Below are 22,728 nucleotides of genomic sequence, written 5' to 3' on the forward strand. Positions count from 1 at the left end.
TCCATAAGGCACGCGAGTAGAGAGATGTTGAAGTAGCGATGTGATTGGTCAATGGTTTAACACATGTTGTGTGTGTCCAATCGTTTAGATCAAACAACACATTTGTAGAAAACAACACAATGTGTGTCTGCTTGGTAATAACACAATAATTGTGTCAGCTAACAACACATTTGTATTAAGAGTGAAGAGATTTCTTGAGATGCTATGTTAAGGTTTGGTGAGGAACCAAGATTGTGTTCGGATTGTGGAGGAAACGTTATAAAAATTAAATAAGTCTTTATATAAACCCACATAAACTTTGTAAGACATACCTTTTCTTGGTCAGCAAGCAAAGACTCAGAGAGGGGTCTGCCTGCAGGGCTCCTCTGCGGAGTCGATTCCGGTGCAGGCTCCGCTCTCAAGTCGGCTCCACTGTGAGGACGGGAAATACACCCAAAAATACAAAATAAAATCGTGTAGACACTTACGGTGGAAGCGCTTTTGTCGTTGGTTTATATTTAATTAATTAGTCAACATTGTAACGTGAAAACTATTAATGCCTTAAATGTAGCATATATATTGATTTTGCCAATTTTGTCTACGTAGCACGTAACGTGGGTATCTACGCCAGTGTAGCAACATACTGTATATGGATTCAATCATTTTACTAGTAACAGTATCTTATTTACACACGCTATTGATTTATTCTGTCAAAATAGGACATAAACGCTGTCTATATATCCTAACGACATCAATTCATAGAAAAACATAAAGCTTGATTGAACAATTGGAGCTTAAGCCTCTCTTCCCGTCTTTCTCAAAAAACACACACACACACACTTCTCATTTATAATTTCCCTTTGAAGAATAATATACTACGGCATTTTACTGCAATCAGCTGAATTTAATATAGGCCAATAAATATTTTAACTATGCAAGCAATGTCGGCACACATGGAGGGCAGGAATAGGTAAAAACATATTTATTTTCTTGAAAATAAGTAGCCTTTTATTTATTTGAAATGAATGGTGGTTAAGAATAAGAATAGAAAATAAAAATACACAAAGGAAGCTAAAATGAAAAGAAGAAAAAAAAATCAAAAGTCAAGCAATATACATAAACTTAAAGAGCAACTTGCAGGTTGGAGACCCCAGTGAATCAATGTGTAGGAAAATGATGTAGGAACTACATTTTCATAAAAATATACTTATATATACACTACAGTGACTTCTGGAGTTGTTTTTGTGAGAGAATTTTACTTCCGCATCTAAAAAAGGCAAACCGGAAGTGACGTAAAAAAAAAAAAAAGGGAGAGCGGTCAAGTTGAACAATAAGAACGATAAGAAATTAATGGATCTCAACGCTAGTTCTGACACTGAAGAGGTTGTAAATGTATATGCATATGCATATGATGGACCACAGCCTTATAATTATGAGCCTGCTAGGCGTCCAAGAGACCAGGAACAGACCAGGGTCAGAAGAAATAACGGTCAGAGGAGAGATATTGAGTTGTGGTGTGAGGAGAACCAGTGGAGAACTGGGCAGGTGTCTTGGTGAGTGACCGGCGTTAGCTAATGATATCTAACGCTGTGTTCACATCACAATGGGGTGACCAGACATTCTGAAAAATTTGGGACAGTCCTTTTCGTTTTTGTAAAATATGCAAGAGTATTATTGATGTGTGTTAGACCCGCAAACGTAATAACGTCCCACAAACGTAATAACCCACAAACGTAATACAAATCTGCAGCTTTTAATGTAATAATCCCACCAATAATAAGTTTCCCACAAACGTAATAGCAGTTGCCTACCGCAAACGTTGTAATTGTAATAACTTCCCACAAATGTAATAAATCACTAATATAATCAAAATCTGCAGCTTATACAAGTTGCTAACTCTAAATGTCTATGTCTCTATAAATGTCTAACAGCCAATGACATTTTCTTCCCACATATTGTTGTCCTTTAGGTTCTTGCCTGTTTAGACTGATCAAGTGTTGTTGCAATTAAACCCCATCATATTAATTCCAGATTTATTCCAGGTGCTATTACAAAGCCAAGTGTAAAAAATCTCAGGAGAGGCAAAAACAGTATGATGTCACTCTAGCAATGAAAGATTTACAACCAATCATAGTTAACCCTACACAAAAGTTTCAGTACAAACTCACCTGCTATACAATTAAACTATGCACAAGTAAAGAATATAAAGTATTGATTGACAGTAACAGCTGGATATTATTTATCCCTATTACCTAATTTTAATTCCTGTTTGGAGCCAGTAAACTCATTTTTTTAGAATCATTTGTCGTTATAAAGATATGTTTAACTTCTACATGCTTACTTTTTACTAACAATGAATAGAATATTTAATCTTAAATCTTTAGAAAGAATTAACAATTCTAAAAACTGTCTGGATGAGTTTATTGGGTCCAAAAGAGAGTGAAAATTAGGTAGAATCATGTTTTGGGTGGAGTATCCCTTTAAACACAATAGTAGCCTATGTTTGAACCATTTAAATAAAATATGTCTGCATATCAAAAGCCAAAAACTTGAATATGTATTTTGAACAGTCTTTCATTCTTTGAAATAATGAAAAGGAAACATTTCTCAAGATTTAAGTCTTAAGACTGAAAATTAAAGGCTTGAAAACGATTAATGACTGACATCAGGTGAGCTTAAAGAGCAACTTGCAGGTTGGAGACCCCAGTGAATCAATGTGTAGGAAAATGATGTAGGAACTAGATTTTCATAAAAATATACTTATATATACACTACAGTGACTTCTGGAGTCGTTTTTGAGAGAGAATTTTACTTCCGCATCTAAAAAAGCCAAACCGGAAGTGACGTAACAAAAGGGAGAGCGGTCAAGTTGAACAATAAGAACAACAAGAAATTAATGGATCTCAACGCTAGTTCTGATACCGAAGAGGTTGTAAATGTATATGCATACGCATATGATGGACCACAGCCTTATAATTATGAGCCTGCTAGGCTCCAAGAGACCAGGAACAGACCAGGGTCAGAAGAAATAACGGTCAGAGGAGAGATATTGAGTTGTGGTGTGAGGAGAACCAGTGGAGAACTGGGCAGGTGTCTTGGTGAGTGACCGGCGTTAGCTAACGATATCTAATGCTGTGTTCACATCACAACAGGGTGACCAGACGTCCTGAAAAATTCGGGACAGTTCCAAATTGCGAGCAGTTGTCCCGAATCCTGAATCCTGTCCTGTTTGTGCCGAAAATTAACCGTTATAGTAATTAATAATATGAACGAGCTAAAACGAGAGCTGTCTGTATGCTGTGAGACTCGACTTGACTTGAGACTTGAAGGCAAAAATGCTGAGGAGACCTGACTTGGTGACACAGTAATATTGAAAAATGCTGCACTGAACTATTGTGTCTTTTGGAGCGCTGCCAAATTATCATGAACAGGCTTATCAATAACATAACGGAGATAGGCTACGCATCAAGCTGCTGCTGTCACCAGAATAAAATGTAGAAGACTCTAAATTCAAATGAGAGAACATTTTCATTAAATTGTCAATTAGTCTACATGAATTAGTAGATCAATAGTTGTTTTTACTCTGAATCCGTGAAAATATTCTGATCAAATCACTTAGCCTATGTAGGCTATAATTCCTGCTTTTAGTTATTAAAAAATGTCCTGTTCGTTTTTGTAAAATATGCAAGAGTATTATTGATGTGTTTTCACTTGTTATTGCACTGATTAGGCTATCATAAATAACGGATTATTGATCGTTGACTGTTGACGGATTGTTTTTTAAACCAGATGACGGAGAATGCAGCCGCCACCGCGGGAGGAGTTTGTGATAAAAATATCCACAAAAAAATGTGCTTGTAAGCTCCGAAAGCTTAATGACAATCGTAGCAGCTGAAAAGACGTTTAAAATGACTGTAACGTACCTGTCACATGTGCGTAATGGTTCATGCGTCTTGTAAACACAGCCTGGACACTGTGCTTCATATCATCCTCAGAGCCAATGTAAGGTGACTAACGGGCTATATGCCATTGTTCCGACGGCCCATTATTCCGAAACCCCAATAGTCCGAAAAATATCCCTCTGGACCGAAAGCCCATTTGTCCGTTTTCCTGAAAACAAACACCCATTGCTCCGAAAATACACACTCTCCCTGCAGTTAGAAAGATTCATAGCCTGCAATCAGTCGGCCCTGCTGCCTCCTAATGTTTCACACCCTCTTTCCCCTGGTTGATTGGGAGCATCTGTGTATATATACTGTAGCCTATATGGCTGTCAGAACTGACGTCCGGTAACTTACCAGCTACACCACTCCGCTGCTCCAAACATCAGACCATGTGCCTCCATGAAGAAAACGTGAGCAGCTTGTTCTTCTTATGGGGATTAAGCCTCACTACCATCGTAATATCACTACTGCACGGAATGATGCATAATTCCAACCAGGGAAAAAGGATTGTTAGAGTAAATATCCGACCGCGGGGTCCGGCAGCCCCGTTGCACCCGGAGAAGCACATGGCTAATTATTATGCAGATGATGTCATTCTGCATAATAATTAGCCATGTGCTTCTGTTTGTTTGACAAACGATGGAAGATTTAGTGTGAACAATGGACAGATAAAGAAAGATAAATTTGCCCCAGAGTAGATTAATTTCATTATAATTAGTATTTGGAATGTTTGTTTAAATTATAGTTAACCTAATTTGTCTGTCGGACCTCGTGGTCGGATATTTACTCTATCAATCCTTTTTTTTCCCTGCAACTAACTGACCAATGAAAACTTCGACTAAAACTGTTTTGATGTTTGGCCACGTGAGTCAACTGAACTCAGGAATACTATCCCACTGAGCAAAAGACATGATTTCAACGTCGCCTAGACGGCTATGGGCGTTTAGACGTGTTCAGTGGGATGTTTCCATTGCGGTATTAGCTTATATAGTGACTTTCTGAGTATTGATACTTACCCATAACAGAAACTAATGCGCAAGTGTCAGCTTGTATCAGTCCTATCTCGCACTGCGTAATATAACTCCACACTACGTTTTACGGTGCTCTACCGTTACCGCAGGAGGGGGAGGCACGAAAACTAGCACCATCCCTTTTCCTGTTAGGAAAATTGTGGACTCGATGTCCTGACAGGCTGGAATTTGTGCAACCTGCACAAACACAATAATTCACCATCATGAAAAATGGTAAATTGCAAAGATAAACTAGAAAAAAATGCTGACTCACAAACTAACAACCGCTCAAACTCACTACCGCCTACTACTGCACAGTGTACTGTAGAGGGAGTCTGTGAGACGGACTCCCTTATGTGACGTAATATGACGCGATGTTAGAAAAAAAAACACGTTTTTAGGAGCTTTGCTCTAAACGGACACTTTTTCCTCTGAATTTGTTCCCTTATGTCTTGTAAAACATATTAAATCCTGCATTAACTTTTCAAATGGTCATTTTCAGACAAGGTTAAGTATAAATTTTGTAAAAAATTTGACCTGCAAGTTGCTCTTTAAGCCAATAGTGCAGTACAGTCTAAAAGTTCAATGACAGTGAGTAAAGTAGCGGCAAATTATAGGCTAGTGTATGTAGGAGTTAGGTGGAACCATCGACTGTAATAGCACACAACAGAATAGTGTATATAACATGATACATACAGTATTATGCATAATAAGATGTTGAGGCTTATGACATAAATAAGAGTCTAATTATTTTAAGAAAATAAATATGGTTTTACCTAACTATTCCTGCCCTAAATGTGTGCCGACATTGCATTGAAACGTTTACAAACCTCCCCTGATTATTAATTGTGCATTGGTACGCTATAAGCTAACCCTTCGCTATAAAACAACAAAGGCATACATTTCATGGCTATCAGAAACTTTTAGAAAAACTTTCAACAACAAACTTGATCATCAGAAAATAATGCATCGTAATTATGAATGAAGCAATCTCTACCGTCATAAGTTCAACACATTTGTCTGGTGCCCTGCTGTGGCTAATCTACCTAACGCCTGGTCACCATATCAAAAACTGTAGATTATGTTACATAACGTTAGCTAACGGGCTCACAGCGGGTTCAGACCGCAAGCGTAAGCGCCGCGAAGCGCTGCCAGTTTCCTTTCGGCGCCCATGTTAACCGATGTGACTGTTCAGACCGGGCGCGCCACGCCATGGTGCGGAGCTCCGTGGCCGGCTCACGATCTGGAGCGCCAGTTTCGGCGTCTGGTCTATTTTTTCCGTGAGCCGCGGCACGCATTTCACAGGAAAACACCATAGAAAACACTATAGATGGTCATATCTCCATTATATCACCACAGAATCACAAATAAATGATCAACTTACCAGGGTCTTCACTGTTGTTGTTGATGAATCCATTTGCACTGATGCAAGTTTTAAATGCAACACATTGTAGGATGATGATCTATCCGGTTTTGAATTATCACTTATCTTTTGAAAATTGCGTCCGTTATTGAGTTACCACAAAAGTAAACAAGGATACATGTTTAGGTTTGTTTATCTATAGGCTACTTAATTTATTTAGGCCTATATGTCATTATGTAAAGAGACAGAGGTAGAGAGAGGGGGGAGAGAGATATCTAGGTCCCCTAGGCTTTCCTAATTATTGCCTGATCACAAGTCACGACTCTTGTCGAGAAAACAAACAAATAAACGTGACAGCTTTGATATGAGGAAGTTTGTGAAGAAAGGGGGAAATTAAGAAGATGGAAAATATAAAGTTCATCCCTGATGGAAAAGTACAGTGAGCTGTCAGCATTGTTTCTACAAGGACAGCAGTGAACAGATGAAGCTTTGGTGGCTGTTGGAACACAATGTCAGCAGCTACAGCCTGTTTCCACGGGGTTTCCTCCTCCTGTAGAGCAGAATCACTTGGTGACCGGTGCGGAGAAATGCACTTCTGGTGTGAACAGCCAGGCTCCTGCTCGCTCGAGAATTGGTGCTTCGCGGCGCTTACGCTTGCGGTCTGAACCCGCCGTCAGAGTTAATTTAGTTAGGGTATTATCACAGTTTAGCTAACGTTAGTCTGTTACTAACCTCAATCACATGTGCATAAGAAGCTCCAGTCCGTTATAAATCTAGCATAACATTAACGTAACTTACATGCAAATAAATTATTGAATTAACATACAAATCAAACGAAATGTAACGTACGTAATGACCCTTCCTTCGTTTATAGTTTCCTTGCTGCTGACGGAGCAAGCACACAATTCAAATTAATGGTAAAGAGGCACTTAAAACAGCAGAGAAAGGGGTACAATGGAATGTCATGAGAAGACTAACGTTAACACCTGTAACCATTTAACAGTCATGAGCACGCAGCTGTGCTAGCTAGTAACGTGCCCGCATAGTTACATTACATTAACGATGTCTTCTCAATAAAATGCATAGTCGATTCGAAGCCAAGTCTAACATAGCTTAAACTTAACATTAGCTTTCTAGCTAACGTTTGACCAGCCAATAAGTTAGCTAAAAAGACACATTCACGTACCTTTCTTCGTGGATGAAGTTTGTCATGGTTGTGACTTTTGCTTTGTCTAGGTTTTGTATTTCTTTGTATGTTTCCTTATCTAGTTCTTTTAGTTCTTCGTGTACCATGTTACCTGTCTGCCCCAGCTGTGTCTAATTTGTAATCACCCCCATGTGTATATTAGTCTTGTTCACCAGTCAGTCTTTGTCGGATCATTGTGTTATGTTTGTGTCAGTTTGTGTAGAGCTCTTGTTTTTGGATTTCCTGTGTCACCTGCTATCTGTACAATTAAACACCCAGTCTTGGGGTTTTGATCACAACCTGCCTCGCTGTCCTGTGTTTGGGTCCTCACCACACCTCCCCGTGACAAAGTTGGATGTTGTAGTGGTCATGTCACTGATTTTTGACCTACAGACCTTGCATACCATGAATCCAAATTTTATTATTTTTGGAATAGCCCCCTCCATGATAGCTGCCTGCATTAGTCTGAGCCTCTGCTGGTCTGCCGCGTCATGGTAGGTTGCCAGGTTTGTGAGCATTGCACTAAAAATCACCCAATCATGTTTCAAAAACAAAACGGAACTTCTCAATATCTACAAAAATGCAAAAAAATGCAAAAAAAAAAGTCAAGTCCTTTCGCATCATCTGTCTGAAGTCTAAGTTAAGTCTCGAGTCATGAATACCAAGTCAAAGTCGAGTCTTTTATCAAGCAAGTCTCAAGTCCTCAAATTTGCGACTCAGGTCTGACTCGAGTCAAGTCATGTGACTCGAGTCACCCACCTCTGGCAATGACCAAGTCTATCAACAATTATGCCCTTTAACAACTTACCAAAAAAAGTAAGTTTTTGCTCCCCAAGGCCAGCTGCATTGAGTGTGTGTTTTTCTTCTATTATTGGTACCACCATCTGAGCAGTGCTGTCCAAACAGAAGTATGATCTTGTATAGCTTGACCGATGTCTAACAGTGGTACAGCAGTTACCAGGAGTCCTGCCAGCGTATGGTGCAAATTCAGCTGCACACTTCAGCTGGAAAACAAGATGTTGTTCTTTAATTACTGAATACTGACTCGGTGGAGTGAACACTTAAGCAAACAAGTATTTAGTATTTCATATTTTTAATTAATTTTGACAACTTTAGAGAGATGTTTTCACTATGAAATTGAAGGATATTTTTTTTGTTTAGTTTCAAAAAGCCACATTGTATCTACATATATTATTATTAACACAGAGCTCAGGTAAATATCAATGAAAATTACTTAATATGTGAATGACAGAGTGCAACACTATTAATGTCTTCCAGGAGATACTGTCTGAAAATATGTGCCATTATCCCCGTATATAAACGACATCACATCTCCACCGTCTCTATGACGCTTAGATGTATTTGGCTAGAGTTTTTAGTTATGGGGTTATGTTAGCTTGTGAAAATATTTCTTGGGGTCCTAGCAGTACTAGCTAGCTACTGTCAGAAGTTAGCTAGTATGCTCTTCCCCCATGGAGAGATGGCTATCTTATGGGCGATATGTCAAAATTTTCCTACCGGCCACCGTCAGCCCAACAACCGGCGATTGCCGATATATTCGCCAGGTGTCAGAGCGGCTGAGATTGTCACTACAATGAGAATAGCTGGTCCACCTTAAAGGTCAGTCCACCTTAAGTGAGCCTGGTTAGGTTAGCCATTGTTGCTAACTTCGGGGCTAACCCCCTTCAATTTAATCAAAAACTAAACTGTACACACTGTCACTGCCCGATCTGAGTGAACCATAGATGTGAGTGGCGCACATCTCACAGCGACAGAGTCAACTTCTAGTATGTAACGTTAGCTAATGAGAGAAAATGTCTGCTAGCCGTGATGCTAATTTTTGCTATGTTCAACTCCATTGACTTATGCTAAAAACGTTAGCGATCTAAAAATCCGCTAGCTGCAACGCTAATTAGTGCCAAATCCCATTTGATTACGCTAAAGTGTTAGCGACTTAAAAACTGGATCTGAAATGGGTTTCTTGCTGCCCGATCTGAGTTGAACATAGCGAAAATTAGCATCACGGGCTAGAAGGTGACTCTGTCGCTGTGAGATCGGGCAGCGACACACACATTGCACTGCTACATTCACAGCTATACTGCTAACTTCATACTCTCTGCTCTGGCCGCCACTGCCGTGTGTGTGACCTCACCGTCACACAGGCGCCAGTATATTATGTTATACATTTATGTTATATATAGCTGGGTCTTCAGATCACGTCAGAAATCAAGTGTGTTTATGTTTATGGTTGTACTAAATGCCACTCTGGAAGGCGGAGTGAAAAGGCAACTCCTAAATGAGCGGGGCTACATCGAGTGATACTAACGTTAGCCATGCATATTACTGTCAACAGGGTGTCTTGCCAGGGTGGGTGCCGAAGTTGAGGGTGTCTCCACCGGTGCAACACTCTCTGAGGATCGGCGTGCTATTTCACTGGCAATGTCCCTTAAAATTCTTGATATATCAGTGTTGGACATTTTAAGAGAGTGAAAGCCAAGGCAAAATGCCCTGGTGCAAGGACATACGCTTATGATCCTAAAAGGGTCTTCTTGGTGCCTAAACAGTGTTGGAAAAGATAGCTAGGGTATGAGGCGGGTGCGGCTCTCTAACCAATCAGAGAGCTTGTTACATCCCATGGCTAATTTGCATTGTTTTACCTCGTTTTACCAGTGCAAGGCCCAAAGTGTCACGGAAAGGCTAAATGGAGAGGCTAAAAGGAGAAGCTAAATGACTAAGCAAATCGAATAGCTAATAGGAAAAGGAAAAGCAGCGGGGAAATGGAAATGCAAATGGCAAAGGAAATTGCCCTTTTAAATGCCTGATTAAAATCCGTATTTGTATTTGTGAATCCAGTTATTTATTTCTCTTTTTAAACTGCATTTTCAAATAGATTTTTAAGTTCCATTATTTATTTATGAATTCATTAATGTATTTTTAAATGATGTACTTACTGATTGTTTTATGGTTGTTTTTGTAAATCCCTTTTTAATTTGAACTATTTATTGATGGATTCATATTTCATTTGTAATTTTTTTTTATAATTCCTCTTTTTATTGCCGATTAAAATATCAAAAAATTAATAAATTAATTTGTAAACAAATTTATTAAAGCCTATTTTTATTGTACAATTAGTTGTTAATTAATGAAATGCTTTATTACTATTTCCGTGACACTTGTGGTCCTCCATACATTAGGTCAAAAATAAATTCACAGGAAAAGAATGTTGGTGTCTATTCCAGGGGGCCAGTGTGGCTGCAGGTTTTCATTCCAACCGACCAGGAGCAAACCAGACTCAACTATCAACTGATTTCATTCACAAGAAAACATTTTTAATCTATTCCAGGGGGCCAGTGTGGCTGCAGGTTTTCATTCCAGCCAAGCAAGAGCACACCTGATACGACTAATCAACTGTGTGAAGACTGAAATCAGTTGATTGCAGGTGCGTGTGCCCCCTGCCCTTGGATTTGCTGAAAACTCCAGATGCGCTATATTCTCTAAAATTATTAAATATCACTAATAAATGGCTTACACATTTCTTGATTAGGCTAAATGATATCTTAGTGCCGTGAAGAGGGATGAAATGGGGGATGGCAGTTTTACAAAGGGAATGGTTTTTGACAATTGTTATTTCAAGGGGGATGGCATCCTCTCGCATCCCCCCTCAAATCGACTACTGATTGTCAGGGTTAATGAACAAATGGATTAAGCTGAGCAGGGAGTCTGATGGTGCTGCTTGACTAATAACCGACAACATGGATGGACTGCCACAACAGTTATCCTGGTGTTTCTCCCTCTGTCAGCGGGACATCATTTGGGGTGGTCTCCAGAAGAGTTTGGGATGCCTCTGGGCTGTCCACTGCATCGTCCAAGGAGTGAAATGGGTTTGCAGGGCTGGCATGCTGCAATCGACGGCTACCATGTCTCCAAGATGTTTCTGAAAGGGACAAGAATAAGAGGAGACACTCAGTGCTATACAAAATACAACCTTAACTGCCACGTAAGAATATGCCATATATTGTGCTGCTGTTCAGCTTTATAGTCCTTAAAATACACAAACAAACAAACAGTGACCTCATGACCCTCCATAAATTACCAAGCTTCCTTAAAATACTGCATCTCAGAAAGTGATATGATTGTCTCCACCAATCATATTGTAGTTAAAATGAAGTCTAGGGTTATGTTCGGAATGGTTCACTCGTTCACTCACTCACTATTCCCTATGGAGTGTTTGTCATATAGTGAACTATATGGGCAACGACCAACCGAAGTTTCGGACACTACGCTGAACATCATTGCGTCAAAAAAAATGCGCCGGATATTCATGTGACACAAGCGGACGCACCCAGCATCACGTAAACAAACCGAGCACTCATGGCAGCAGGTTGAAATGTACTCAGGTAGTATCGATTTTGCAGTATTGAATATTAAATCACAAATAAATTGTTGAAATTCTAATGATGTGCATGTGTGGTTTTGTCACTATGGCGCTGTCTCCTACTAACAAGCTGTACAATAAGTTGCACAATACGATCGTGCTAGTCGCTAGCTCGTGAGCTAGTTGAGCTAGTTAGCTCACGAGCTAGCGACTAGCACCAACTTTCATATTAACGGTACCTCCTGTATCGGTGGCTAAAGCAGTTAGCTACAACGATGATTCCTGTAGCTGTTTTGCTGCTGTTGGTCCAATTTATGCTTCTCAGGCAAAAACGGAGGCGAACTCTAACTCGAATTAGACGTCTAAGACGTCTTTTGTTGATTCGCCGACGCTGTCAACCGGTAAATAGACCAACTTCTATTAGCTAACATGTTAACTAGCTTTAAGGTAAACCCTATTGGCCAGTCAAGTAACTTACTTACGTTAGTGGAAAATAAACGGAACAGTAGGTATAATTATCAACACATCGGTAAACATAATTAGTATACTGTAGGCTACTTTATTAGTGTTCCATTTACCCCGTGATAGACAACTCCAGCTAAATTGTGACAGTTGTGTAGAAACATTTATTAATTTGTTAACACTTCAACATGAATTTATAAACACTTAAACATGAACACTAACATTTATGAACATAAACATTTATGAATTTTAACAATGTTATTAAATGCCATCATAATGTTAATTTTAGTTGGAGCCCCAGACCACATACTGCAACCTAAATGCCACCATGCCAGTTCTTCGTCTCTACATGGATGAAGACGCAGACCTGAAGCCAGATTACAGGCTTAACAGAGCTTCTCTACAGCACCTGATTGGAATGCTCCGTAGCCAACAAGATCATGGATGGGGCCATTACCTCGAGGTGCTGGTCTTTGTATTTTGGTTAGCCAGTGCCACCTCCTATCGTGTGGTGTCGAGGAGTTTCGACATCCCACGAACAACAGTCCATGATATGGTGCACAGGGTTGCCAAGAAACTGCTGAAAATGAAGAACCGTGTCATACATTTCCCGAGCCACACTGACCTGGAGAATATGGGAAATGGATTTGCTCGGCTTGCTGGCTCCCCGGCCTTCTCCAGGGTAGTGGGCAGCATTGATGGCTGCCAAATCCGGATAAAACCCCCCTCTGCAGATGCCCAATGCTACCTAAATCGAAAGTTGTTTCATTCTGTTCAGCTTCAGGCAATCTGCGACCACACCGGGATGTTCATGGATATTTTTACAGGATACCCAGGGTCTGTCCATGACTCAAGGGTCCTCAAAAATAGCCCACTGTACATGCAGCAGCTGTACCCACCAGAGGGTTTCTACATCCTTGGGGATGGTGGGTATCCATGCCTGTCAGTGCCCATTGCACTCATCACTCCCTACAAAGAGCCAGTACGCCTTGCTGTTTCGAGGAGGTTCAACCACCATCATTCCAAGGCCAGGTCAATAATTGAACGGTCATTTGGCATTATGAAAACCCGCTGGAGATCAATTTTCTTCAAGTCACTGGAGGTGAAGCCAACCTTCGCGGTTGAAGTCATTGCTTGTTGTGCAATATTACACAACATCTGTGTTTCCAATGGAGACATTATGGAGCCAGCCGAGGAGGTCTTCAGGCCTGATGACAACAACGACGAGCCACATCTCCACCAAGATCAGCAGCGTGGGGAGCAGATCAGGGAGCAAATGGCAGCAGCTGTTTCTGCTCCGGATGGTCTGGTGGCAGCTCTGGAGGTCCACGATTACATTTAACAAAAAAAAAAGAAACATTTCTAATATCCTTTAACGAACACCAGTCAAGATGGTTGCTGGGTTCTATTATTACCGTTTAAGGTTTTTTTTTTGTAAATAGTTGATAATCAAAACTCAAATCAAAACTGCCCTACTCTCAAATGTGTTTTTCTCTATTAAACTTTGTTATTCATAACACTAATATGTTGCTATTACTCACAAGATTATGTTGGTCCATGCCTCTCTGCAACAGCAGGTGTAACACTTACCTCAAAATCTGTGAGATTTAAATCCGTCTTCAGTCAGAGGGTCACTGCAGGTAAGGCTCACTGTGGTGGTTCAGGTGTGGTTGGCCATTTGACTGTGTTAGAGTAAAGTGAGTGTTCTGATTAACAGTTCTACTGTTTTACTGGGTGTGGTAAAGTTTTTGCTATAGTAATACAGAGATGTGTTACAGATGTATTTAAACAAAAAAAAAGCCTAAACAAAATTTTTTTCTCAATACATCTTGAACAGATCATTCCTGCCATCAGTCTTCCTTCCTTCATCTTTCCCTGTCATTACTACAATGAAGTAATTGAACATTACCTATACTATTTTTTAAACCAAAAAATATGCAAATGTAGCATTAATTAGCCAGGCATATTTTTAAATATTTTTTTTTATTAATATTCTCATAAAACATTTATCTACTCTACACAACTACTTTACATTTTATCTACAATTTTCTCAAGGAGAGACAGAAGCCTCTCCTCCCGCTCTTCCTCCCTCCTGGCCCTCTCCTCTGCCTTCTGTGTTTCTCTCTCAAGAAACTCCAGGACAGGGTCGCCTCGCTTCCTCTTTGCTGGCCCTGGCCCTGACTCCTCCTGTCCTGCTGCAGGGCCAGGGGACGCTGTTTGGGCATCAGAGGGGGCCACTGCAGTAGCCCGGGAATTTTCCCCCCAAGCTGAGGCAACAAGGACAGGAGGCTGAATAGACGGCCTCCCCCCAAGTGCCTCATCCATAAGGGGGTACCATTTCCAGGACCCCGCAGTGGCTTCCCCTGACTCTGTCCCCTGGCCAGTTGGTGGTTTTTTGAGTTCCTTAAAATTATCAATGCATGGACTTGTCAAAAACTGATATAATAAGGCACAGTATTGTCACTACAGGAATGATTCTTAAACTGTAGTACAAGCTTTGTGCTAAGAGCTGAGGCAAAACAGACCTTGTATGTTTTTTTGAGGTTCTCCCATTTTTTGGCTGCTCTGGCTGGGGTTACCACCCCCTCCAGACCCATTTCTTTAAGGACAATCCTAGGTAACACAAGCAAAGTATTACTTAAATTTGCATTCATCAAATGACGTGTTAAAAGAACATTAATATTATAAAGCTTTGTGGCTAAATCCTTTATGAACAATAAGGTCATAACTGTTACAGGTAAGTAAATTAATTTCCCTATGAATTGTACAGACTAACAGATGATGATGGACTGATAAGCACTGGTAAACAGTGTTTAAGACTAACATTATTTGACAAAAGTATTAAATTCAGTAGGGAAAATAACGTATCACTCAAAAGATTGTTATACACCGTATTATAGCTCTTACTCCCATCCATTAAGTGCTGCATTCCTTTTCCCAGAAAAGACAGCGGTGTGTTTAATCCTGAGCTTTATCAGGCTTTCCACGTCCTCATCAGTCCCTTGGAATAAAGTGAGGGAGGAGTGGTTATTTTATTTTAGTTAGGAAAAGAAGAAAAACGCACACCTATATATGTGAGGTGCTGGCTGACAAGGTAGACGTCAAAAGAATGGAGAAGCCACACACTCGTAACTCCGATGCGAAAGTTTATGATGTGATTTCTTTATCCTGAAGGCATTATATGCCGAAACGTCGATTATAATTAAATTAAAACTTTCGCATTGGAGTTACGAGTGTGCGGCTTCTCCATTCTTTTGATATTTTAGATTAGCTAACACAGGCAGAGGCTAATGAACAAACAGGATATTTCACATAATACTGTTTTTTTCTCCACTCCCAACGCAAACATTTTCAGTTTTTTTGTGGCAAATTTGGTCAATTTACAACTGTAGGCTACTGATACAAGGCCATAGAAATATATTGAATGCCTGGAACTGCTCGCAGTGTGGTTAATAACTGTACAGGATAAAAACGTATCAACATAAAAGCGAAAAGAGGACGACTTTAGAGCCATTGCTACGGTTGGTATAAAATAACGGAGAGGCAGGACAAATATTTCTTTATATAGCACATTTCAAACGTAATGGCACTTACTGGGCTTTACAAAAACATACAAAAGCTAGTCTACTACCGTGTTAAATACAGAAAAGGCAGCTAGCTTACTTACATTTGTAAACGAAATTGCCGCCTTCTGCCATCTTCACGACTCTCTTCTTCTTTGGTAAGACACGAACGCATTGCATTGTGGTATACGGGAGAAATTGTAGGGTACACTGTCTGTTCACTACAATTTGTAGTGCATTGTGGGTATCTTATAGTGGACTATTTAGTGAATCAAATTAACCGTTGAGAATTCGGACACTAGTAGAAAATGGCGAACACACTATATAGTCCACTGTTTCTGTAATAGGGAACAGTTTCGAACAGGGCCTAGGTGTTAAACAGGGGAATCAGGGCAGGGATGTCTGTCCCAATTGGCAAAATACAGTTCCTACTCAATTGGTAGAATACAATTACTACAAGGCTTTGTAAGTAAATCACTGGTGTACAGGGAAAAGTAGGAATAACAACTGAGTTCTGCTAATTTAGATAAGACATAGCTGTGCATCCCTGCCCTGATTCACAGGCGGATGGAATGTAACAGTTTAGTGCTTTAACTTGCCTACTGAAAATAGTTATGGTCAGGGGCCACCTCCTCCAGGGTGGACACCTCTGCACACAGCTGGTTGCGCCAGGGAGCCCCACTTGCTGCCTCCAACTCCTCACTCTCATCCTCATCCACATCTTCCTCAGGCTCATCCTCTGGTGCCATGACATCGCCAGCCCCGAGGCAGATGTTATGCAGGACGGCACATGCTGTTATCACCTGAAACAAATTGTTAGACAACAAAAAGATACACTACTGTTAGATTTGTTTATCTAGACAGAATTATTTATGTAATTATAGAAAAAAAACCCATCATGGAGTAATGACTTACCTGAGGTACAAAGGCGGGCTTGACCTCCAGTGCTTGCAGTAAGATGGCCCGGAACCTGGTCTTCATCATTCCAAAGGAGCACATGGAGTCCCCCCTTTGGAATGACTCACATGGAGTGGTGTGAGTTAAAGCGCTGGGCTGCCACACCTTGTACAGGCCTCTTGTAAGGGGTGATGAGGGGGAGTGGGTGTTGAAGGCAAGGGTACCCCCCCATCTGCAAGGAGGAAGTTCCCTGGAGGAGGATAGACAGCCCTCTGGTACAGTGGGCTGTGGCGGAGCACCCTGGAGTCATGAACTGACCCAGGCCAGCCCACATAGGTGTCGATGAAGCAGCCCCGATGGTCACACACAGCTTGGAGGATTATGGAGGGAAACAGTTTCCTGTTTCTGTAGCACTGACCATCAGGGCTGCCCGGTGGCTTGATACGGACATGGCAGCCGTCGATTGCTCCAACAGCCCTCTGGAATGCCTGGTGTCTCGCCAGCCCTGCAAACCCATGAGACACAGCTTCAAGGTCTTCCGGAGTCTTCGGGAAGTGGATGACCCTGTGCCTGATCGCCACAACCTCTTCTGTCACTCTGTGGACGATGCGGTGGACAGCGGAACGGGGCATCCCAAACACTCTAGAGACCACCCGATATGATGCCCCACTTGACAGCCAGAAAAGGAACACCAAGGTTTCGATTGTGGCACCCCATCCATGACGCCGATCTTGGCTGAGCAGGTCAAGCAGGACTGCCAGGGCCTCCCGACTCAGCCGGAAATCCGGACGGGTGTCGTGGTTATCATAAAACCTCTCCAGCACAGGCACTGACAGGTTTATCCTGCAGTATGGGGGTCTCTGCATTGGAAGAAAAGTATCAAAGTTATAAAATAAATCATGTTAAATTGAGGAGAGTTCATATAAAATTTGTGTTACCCATCTTGACAGTTACTAAAGAAATAGTTTCTTCAAGGTAGTAGATTTTGTTTTTCCTCTTAAAAACCCAACATTACTACATGTACATTCTAGTCATTAATCAAATAGCCTACAGTAGTAGGCCTATTGAACAACAGCACAGTAGCCCAAATACTGGTTGTCACAATCATAATCAAGTCTGTGTCACCACATCAAATACATATACATATGTCTGTCTCCAATGTGTATATATAGAATATATATACACATATATATACATATATACATATATGTACTGTATACATATACAGTATACTGTATATACACAATATTAAAATCATCTTTTATGTCTTTATCATCACATCAAATATACAGTATATGTACAGACACATATTTGATGTGGTGACTGGCAGACATAAAAAACTACCTCAGTGATTTTCTGATTGCGACAACCAGTATTTGGTCTACTGTGCTGTTGTTCAACAGGCCTACTACTGTATTTGATTAATGACTAGAATTATTACTTGAATGTTACTAAACCATGACTAGAACTAAACTAAAACATTTTCTAGTGTAACATTACATTGTTGCCTAGGTTTAGTGGAAACTGCCACACAGCAGCTAGCTACAAGTTGGCTGTTAGGCATAAAGCTTTAAATAACACTTGATTTATCTAGCTTCCTTACCTGACCACGGTCTCCTGCAGAGCTCATCCTCAGGTAAACCAAGCGACGCCGAGCCTGGCGGTTCTCAGCCAGTCTCTCCATTTCCTCCACTATAAGGTAAATTAAATAAATAACCAAAACCATCGTGAGATCGCTCAACTCCATCTTCTGTGATTTTCTAGTGTAGCAAGCGACCGGTATTTACTGTATTTACTATTGTCTGGAGCGTAGGGGCGGGAACTCGCTATGACGTAGAAGGGAATCCTCTGTAGACCGTCCCATTTTGGGCAGTTGGCGCAGGTCCAGCCTAGCCTTCGCTCCTCCGTAGGCCACACCTACGTGGACCGCGTCCTTCGAAGGAGGCGGACCCGGAAATGGGACACAGCTAGTATCTTTTCAGATGTAGATGGAATCAGTGAGGAATATGAGGTGGTTCTTCTTCCTTCCTTCTTTTTGTTGGGCGTAGTCAGTGAAGAGGACCTCTGGGTTTTAACGCAGTGTTTTCTCCTTGTGTTTCTCCCTAGCTGCTCCACTCTTACGCCCGGGCCACACCGCCTGCGTGAGTGGTGCGTGACGGCTACCTCGCTGAACTGCTGCGGCTCGCACGCCTGTGGTGTCCACACAGAGAGCGTTGCTGCTGCGGCGCTGCCTATCTTTCTACATGAGTTTGCCTTTGATAATGGCCATAGAATGTTTAATTTCATGTCATTATAAATGTAATTTATATGTTGATGAGCGGTCCAAAAAGTCAAGAGTTGTACCAAGGAAGCAGTCGCGTGGTTTTTGTTTACCCTTGTTCAGAGAGAGAGAGAGATAGAGAGATAGAAAGAGAGAGCGAGCGAGCGAGCACCGGAAAAATACTGCCTATAGCCTACGTGGGGTTTCTGCTATGACTACCGTATTTCCACAATTAAAAGCCAGTACTCCACTAATTTAGCCGTGCAAGTCACTGAATTTTCTACAACACGGTCCTGCAAATATTTAACAATAGACGCCTTGTGTTAACAAATGAAGGGATTCTGTCCACAAAAACGCTAGAAGGCTTTTAATTTGAAATTTGTGACATATTCTACAGAGATAGACATTGAAACTGTATTGAAAGGTGTAATGTTGCTGGTATGATGTCAATATGACTACCAACAGATCATTTTCCCTGTCTATTTGTGCTGACAACTGCGCGCGTCACGCTGAAAAAATAGGCGAGACGCCGAATCTCTGGATGAGCCGCAGCCGCGCCGCGCCTGAGACGCACCAGAGACGCGCTGCTCACGCGGGCTGTGTGGCTGCTCTAACCTGTTAACATGGGCGCCGAAATTAAAAGCAACAGGTTCCGCGACGCACACGCGCCGCTCACGCAGGCGGTGTGGCCCGGGCGTTACATTTAGCAGGGTACTCAACCTCCCTGCTCTGAGAGCTGTGCTGTGCTTACGGAAGTGTGTCCTGAGTCGAACACTTTCTTGCTAACATTCTATTAAAATTTTGCTTTAACTACTGTTATAAACGATCATGTAATGTTTCCAACTAGTTTAATGGTGTAAAAGTCAAGTATAACCTATTACCTTTCTAACCATATATCGTTTTAATCATTTACTTTAGATTTGTCTTTACCAGAGTCGGAAAAAGGACGCTATCGCCGGTCATTTAGCTGCGCGCTAGGCTTGTCCTGAGTCGGACACCCCTCTCTTCACGCTGTAAACACTACGCGCTGCTGATTTTGCAGGGCCTTTAGGTTGTTCCTGAGTCAACCAAGTCTACATCAATCATGACAAAACATCCGGCACCGTACTTCCGTCCTTCACAATAAGATAACATGCTTCAACAACTCCAAATAATACAGTTAAGGCTCCTTAATTTCCATTTTGCTGCGTTACCGCCACCTGCTGGATGTTTTGTTAAACTCTCTTCTAAGTTTGATCACTTACAAAATACCAGCTGATGCATTAAATTGAGCAATTATACACTCATACATATGAACATACAGTATAACAATTGCCAGTAACACACACAAGAGTATTTATGGCAGGACTATAAACATAAGTGTTAATGACTAAAATGGTAACGTCTGAATCAAAGACAAATGACTATAACAAATGATGGAAAAGATTAAAGCAATTTATTGATAAACATAAAACATTTATTGATAAACATAAAATAGACAGGACAAAAAATTCAAATAAAAATAAATAAATAAGACAAACAAAATCAAACGTCAAGACACCAAAAACACCAAAAGTCCTCGTCCTCGTCGTCCAGCTCCTCCTCCCAGCCTACACAAATGGCATGGCACCATTTGTGACAGTTGTCACACTGGACCCACGACACCAATCCCTCCGAATTCTGCGGAGGGTCAGGTTTCCTGCACCGGCCACACCGCCAAACAGTCGGCTCCTGCCTTGTTTTCCCAGCGGTGTGACCTATTCACACACAAAAAAATTGTACGGAAATTGCCTGATTATCATGTGTTGGCATGCAAAGACAGTCAACATGAAGTACACTACCGGTGGATGTCGTGGGTCCAGCAGACGAGGAGGAGCTGGATGACAAGGACACCAAAGCCTGGTTGGAGGCTGTAAAAATAAGAGACAAAGCTTAGACATGTCTTGTTTATTCTTCATCAAGGCTGCTGTCACCAACATGTTAAAATGTTGTTTGTTTTTACAGATTATATAAAGGATTTACTTTGGGAGGGAGAGGAAGACATTTGGGACCCCCGGAGGCCACATCCTGATGCTGAAGGCTCTAAAAGAATAATAATATTTTATATTAAAACATGAAAATACATACTCCCAATAACGTCTGTGCATCACAGTAGTTCTTACATTTCGATATTTAAATTCAATTAAATGCACTGTCAAATGTAAAATAGATATGATTTACCGTCCGCTTGTCCAGCAGGAGATGGGGGATGGTGTTGATGTTCCTGAGCAGGCAGGCTCGTTGGGGATGGTGTGCCGCTGGGGGCAGGCAGCCGGGGACCGTGGGAGGCACAAGAGGGGGCCAAGGGGGTTGAGGGACCGGCGATGGGAAGGCCGGAGCTGGTGGCTGGAGCAGCCCCGAGGGACATTCTGCGGCTGGGGCGGGAGCCGCCAGGCAGGGTAGAGGAAGTGGCTGCCGGGCTGGTGTCTTCGGCCCGCTGCTGCTCTCGGTCTCGTCTGGCCAGAGCTTGGGCCTCCCGCCTTGCAGCGCGGTCCTCCGCCTCCTCGATGGCGTCGGACATCTCCTGAGCCGTTAGGATCCTGGCCTTGGTCGTGTTCCTCCTGACCTTGCCGGTGTTGCGGGCGTAGTTGATTTCGGCCAGGAGGTGGGCCAGGTCTGCTGTTATCTGGCCTGATACTACCAGGGGATGGGTGAGGTAAGGATTGGCAGGTGGAGGGGGAGGTGGATTCTGGGTATTGGGGACAGGGGGTGGGCTCAGGGGATGGGGGGCAGGGGTAGGATGAGTCTGGGCCGGGGTTGTTGTGGCAGGTGGGCTTGGGGGTGGGGCAACTGGGGATAGGGGAGGTTGGATGGGGTGGGTAGCATCAGGCATGGCCCAGGAAGATGCCGATGGGGTTGGCGGAGGTGGTGAGGAGGTCCCACGCCGCGGCCCGGACGGCATGACCCGAGACCAGTCAATGGCCGTCGGGTCCAGAGGGTAGAGGCCACACCTCCTGAACCCAGCCACCACCACTCTCCGATCCTTCAGCCTCTGGTATGAGTCCCTAAGGACCCTTGAAAACTCTTTCTTGGAAACCAAGAAAGAGTGGCTCACAGCCGACAGATCTCCTGTAAGACCAGAGAAATCTGCCTTCAAGGGTCCAAAGAAACTCACATCCAGTGGCTGCAGGATGTGAGATGTGTGTGGCGGCAGGCACAGGAGAATGACCCCCTCCCTCTGTGCCGCTCGGACCAGCTCTGGATCCAGGTGGGACTGGTGTCCGTCCATGATCAGCAGCAGCGGGCGCTCCTGGGCGGCAAACTTCAGGAAGTGCCCGACAAACCACTTCCTAAACAGCTCACTGTCCATGTACCCTGCCTGCGACTTCCCGTAGAGGGCATCAGGGACCCCTTCCTTGTTATAGGGGCCCCCTGGATATCCCCCCTTGTAAATGACAAGAGGGGGGACATCCTCCCCAGCCGCATTGAAGCAGGCCAGGACGGTGATGTGGTCCCTGGTTCCCTGGGCCTGTCTGTAAGCGTGTTTGGTCCCTCGGGGCACGATGACCTTTCTCCTCATTGAGTCCAGCCGAAACCTCGTCTCGTCGCAGTTGTAGATCTGACGGGGTTTCTCCCTCAACCCGTGCTCCTCCAGGGTGGCAGTGAGGAGCCTGAAATATTCATTTATGGGCCCCCTCTTGGCACAGGATGCCCTCCCACGGTCAATTATG

At 42.5% G+C, this 22,728-nt stretch overlaps 1 pseudogene; it reads right to left on the reverse strand.

Annotated features, from left to right (window-relative positions):
* Positions 1 to 16,481: 16,481 nt before the first annotated feature.
* LOC139661133 (putative nuclease HARBI1) lies at positions 16,482 to 18,463 on the reverse strand (annotated as a pseudogene).
* Positions 18,464 to 22,728: the final 4,265 nt, after the last annotated feature.

Source organism: Centroberyx affinis, unplaced genomic scaffold (genome assembly GCF_046629955.1).
Source record: "Centroberyx affinis isolate AG114_WGS23_722 - 3 ecotype Tasmania unplaced genomic scaffold, CSIRO-AGI_Caff_v1 ptg003462l_1, whole genome shotgun sequence".
Taxonomy (NCBI): Eukaryota; Metazoa; Chordata; class Actinopteri; order Beryciformes; family Berycidae; genus Centroberyx; species Centroberyx affinis.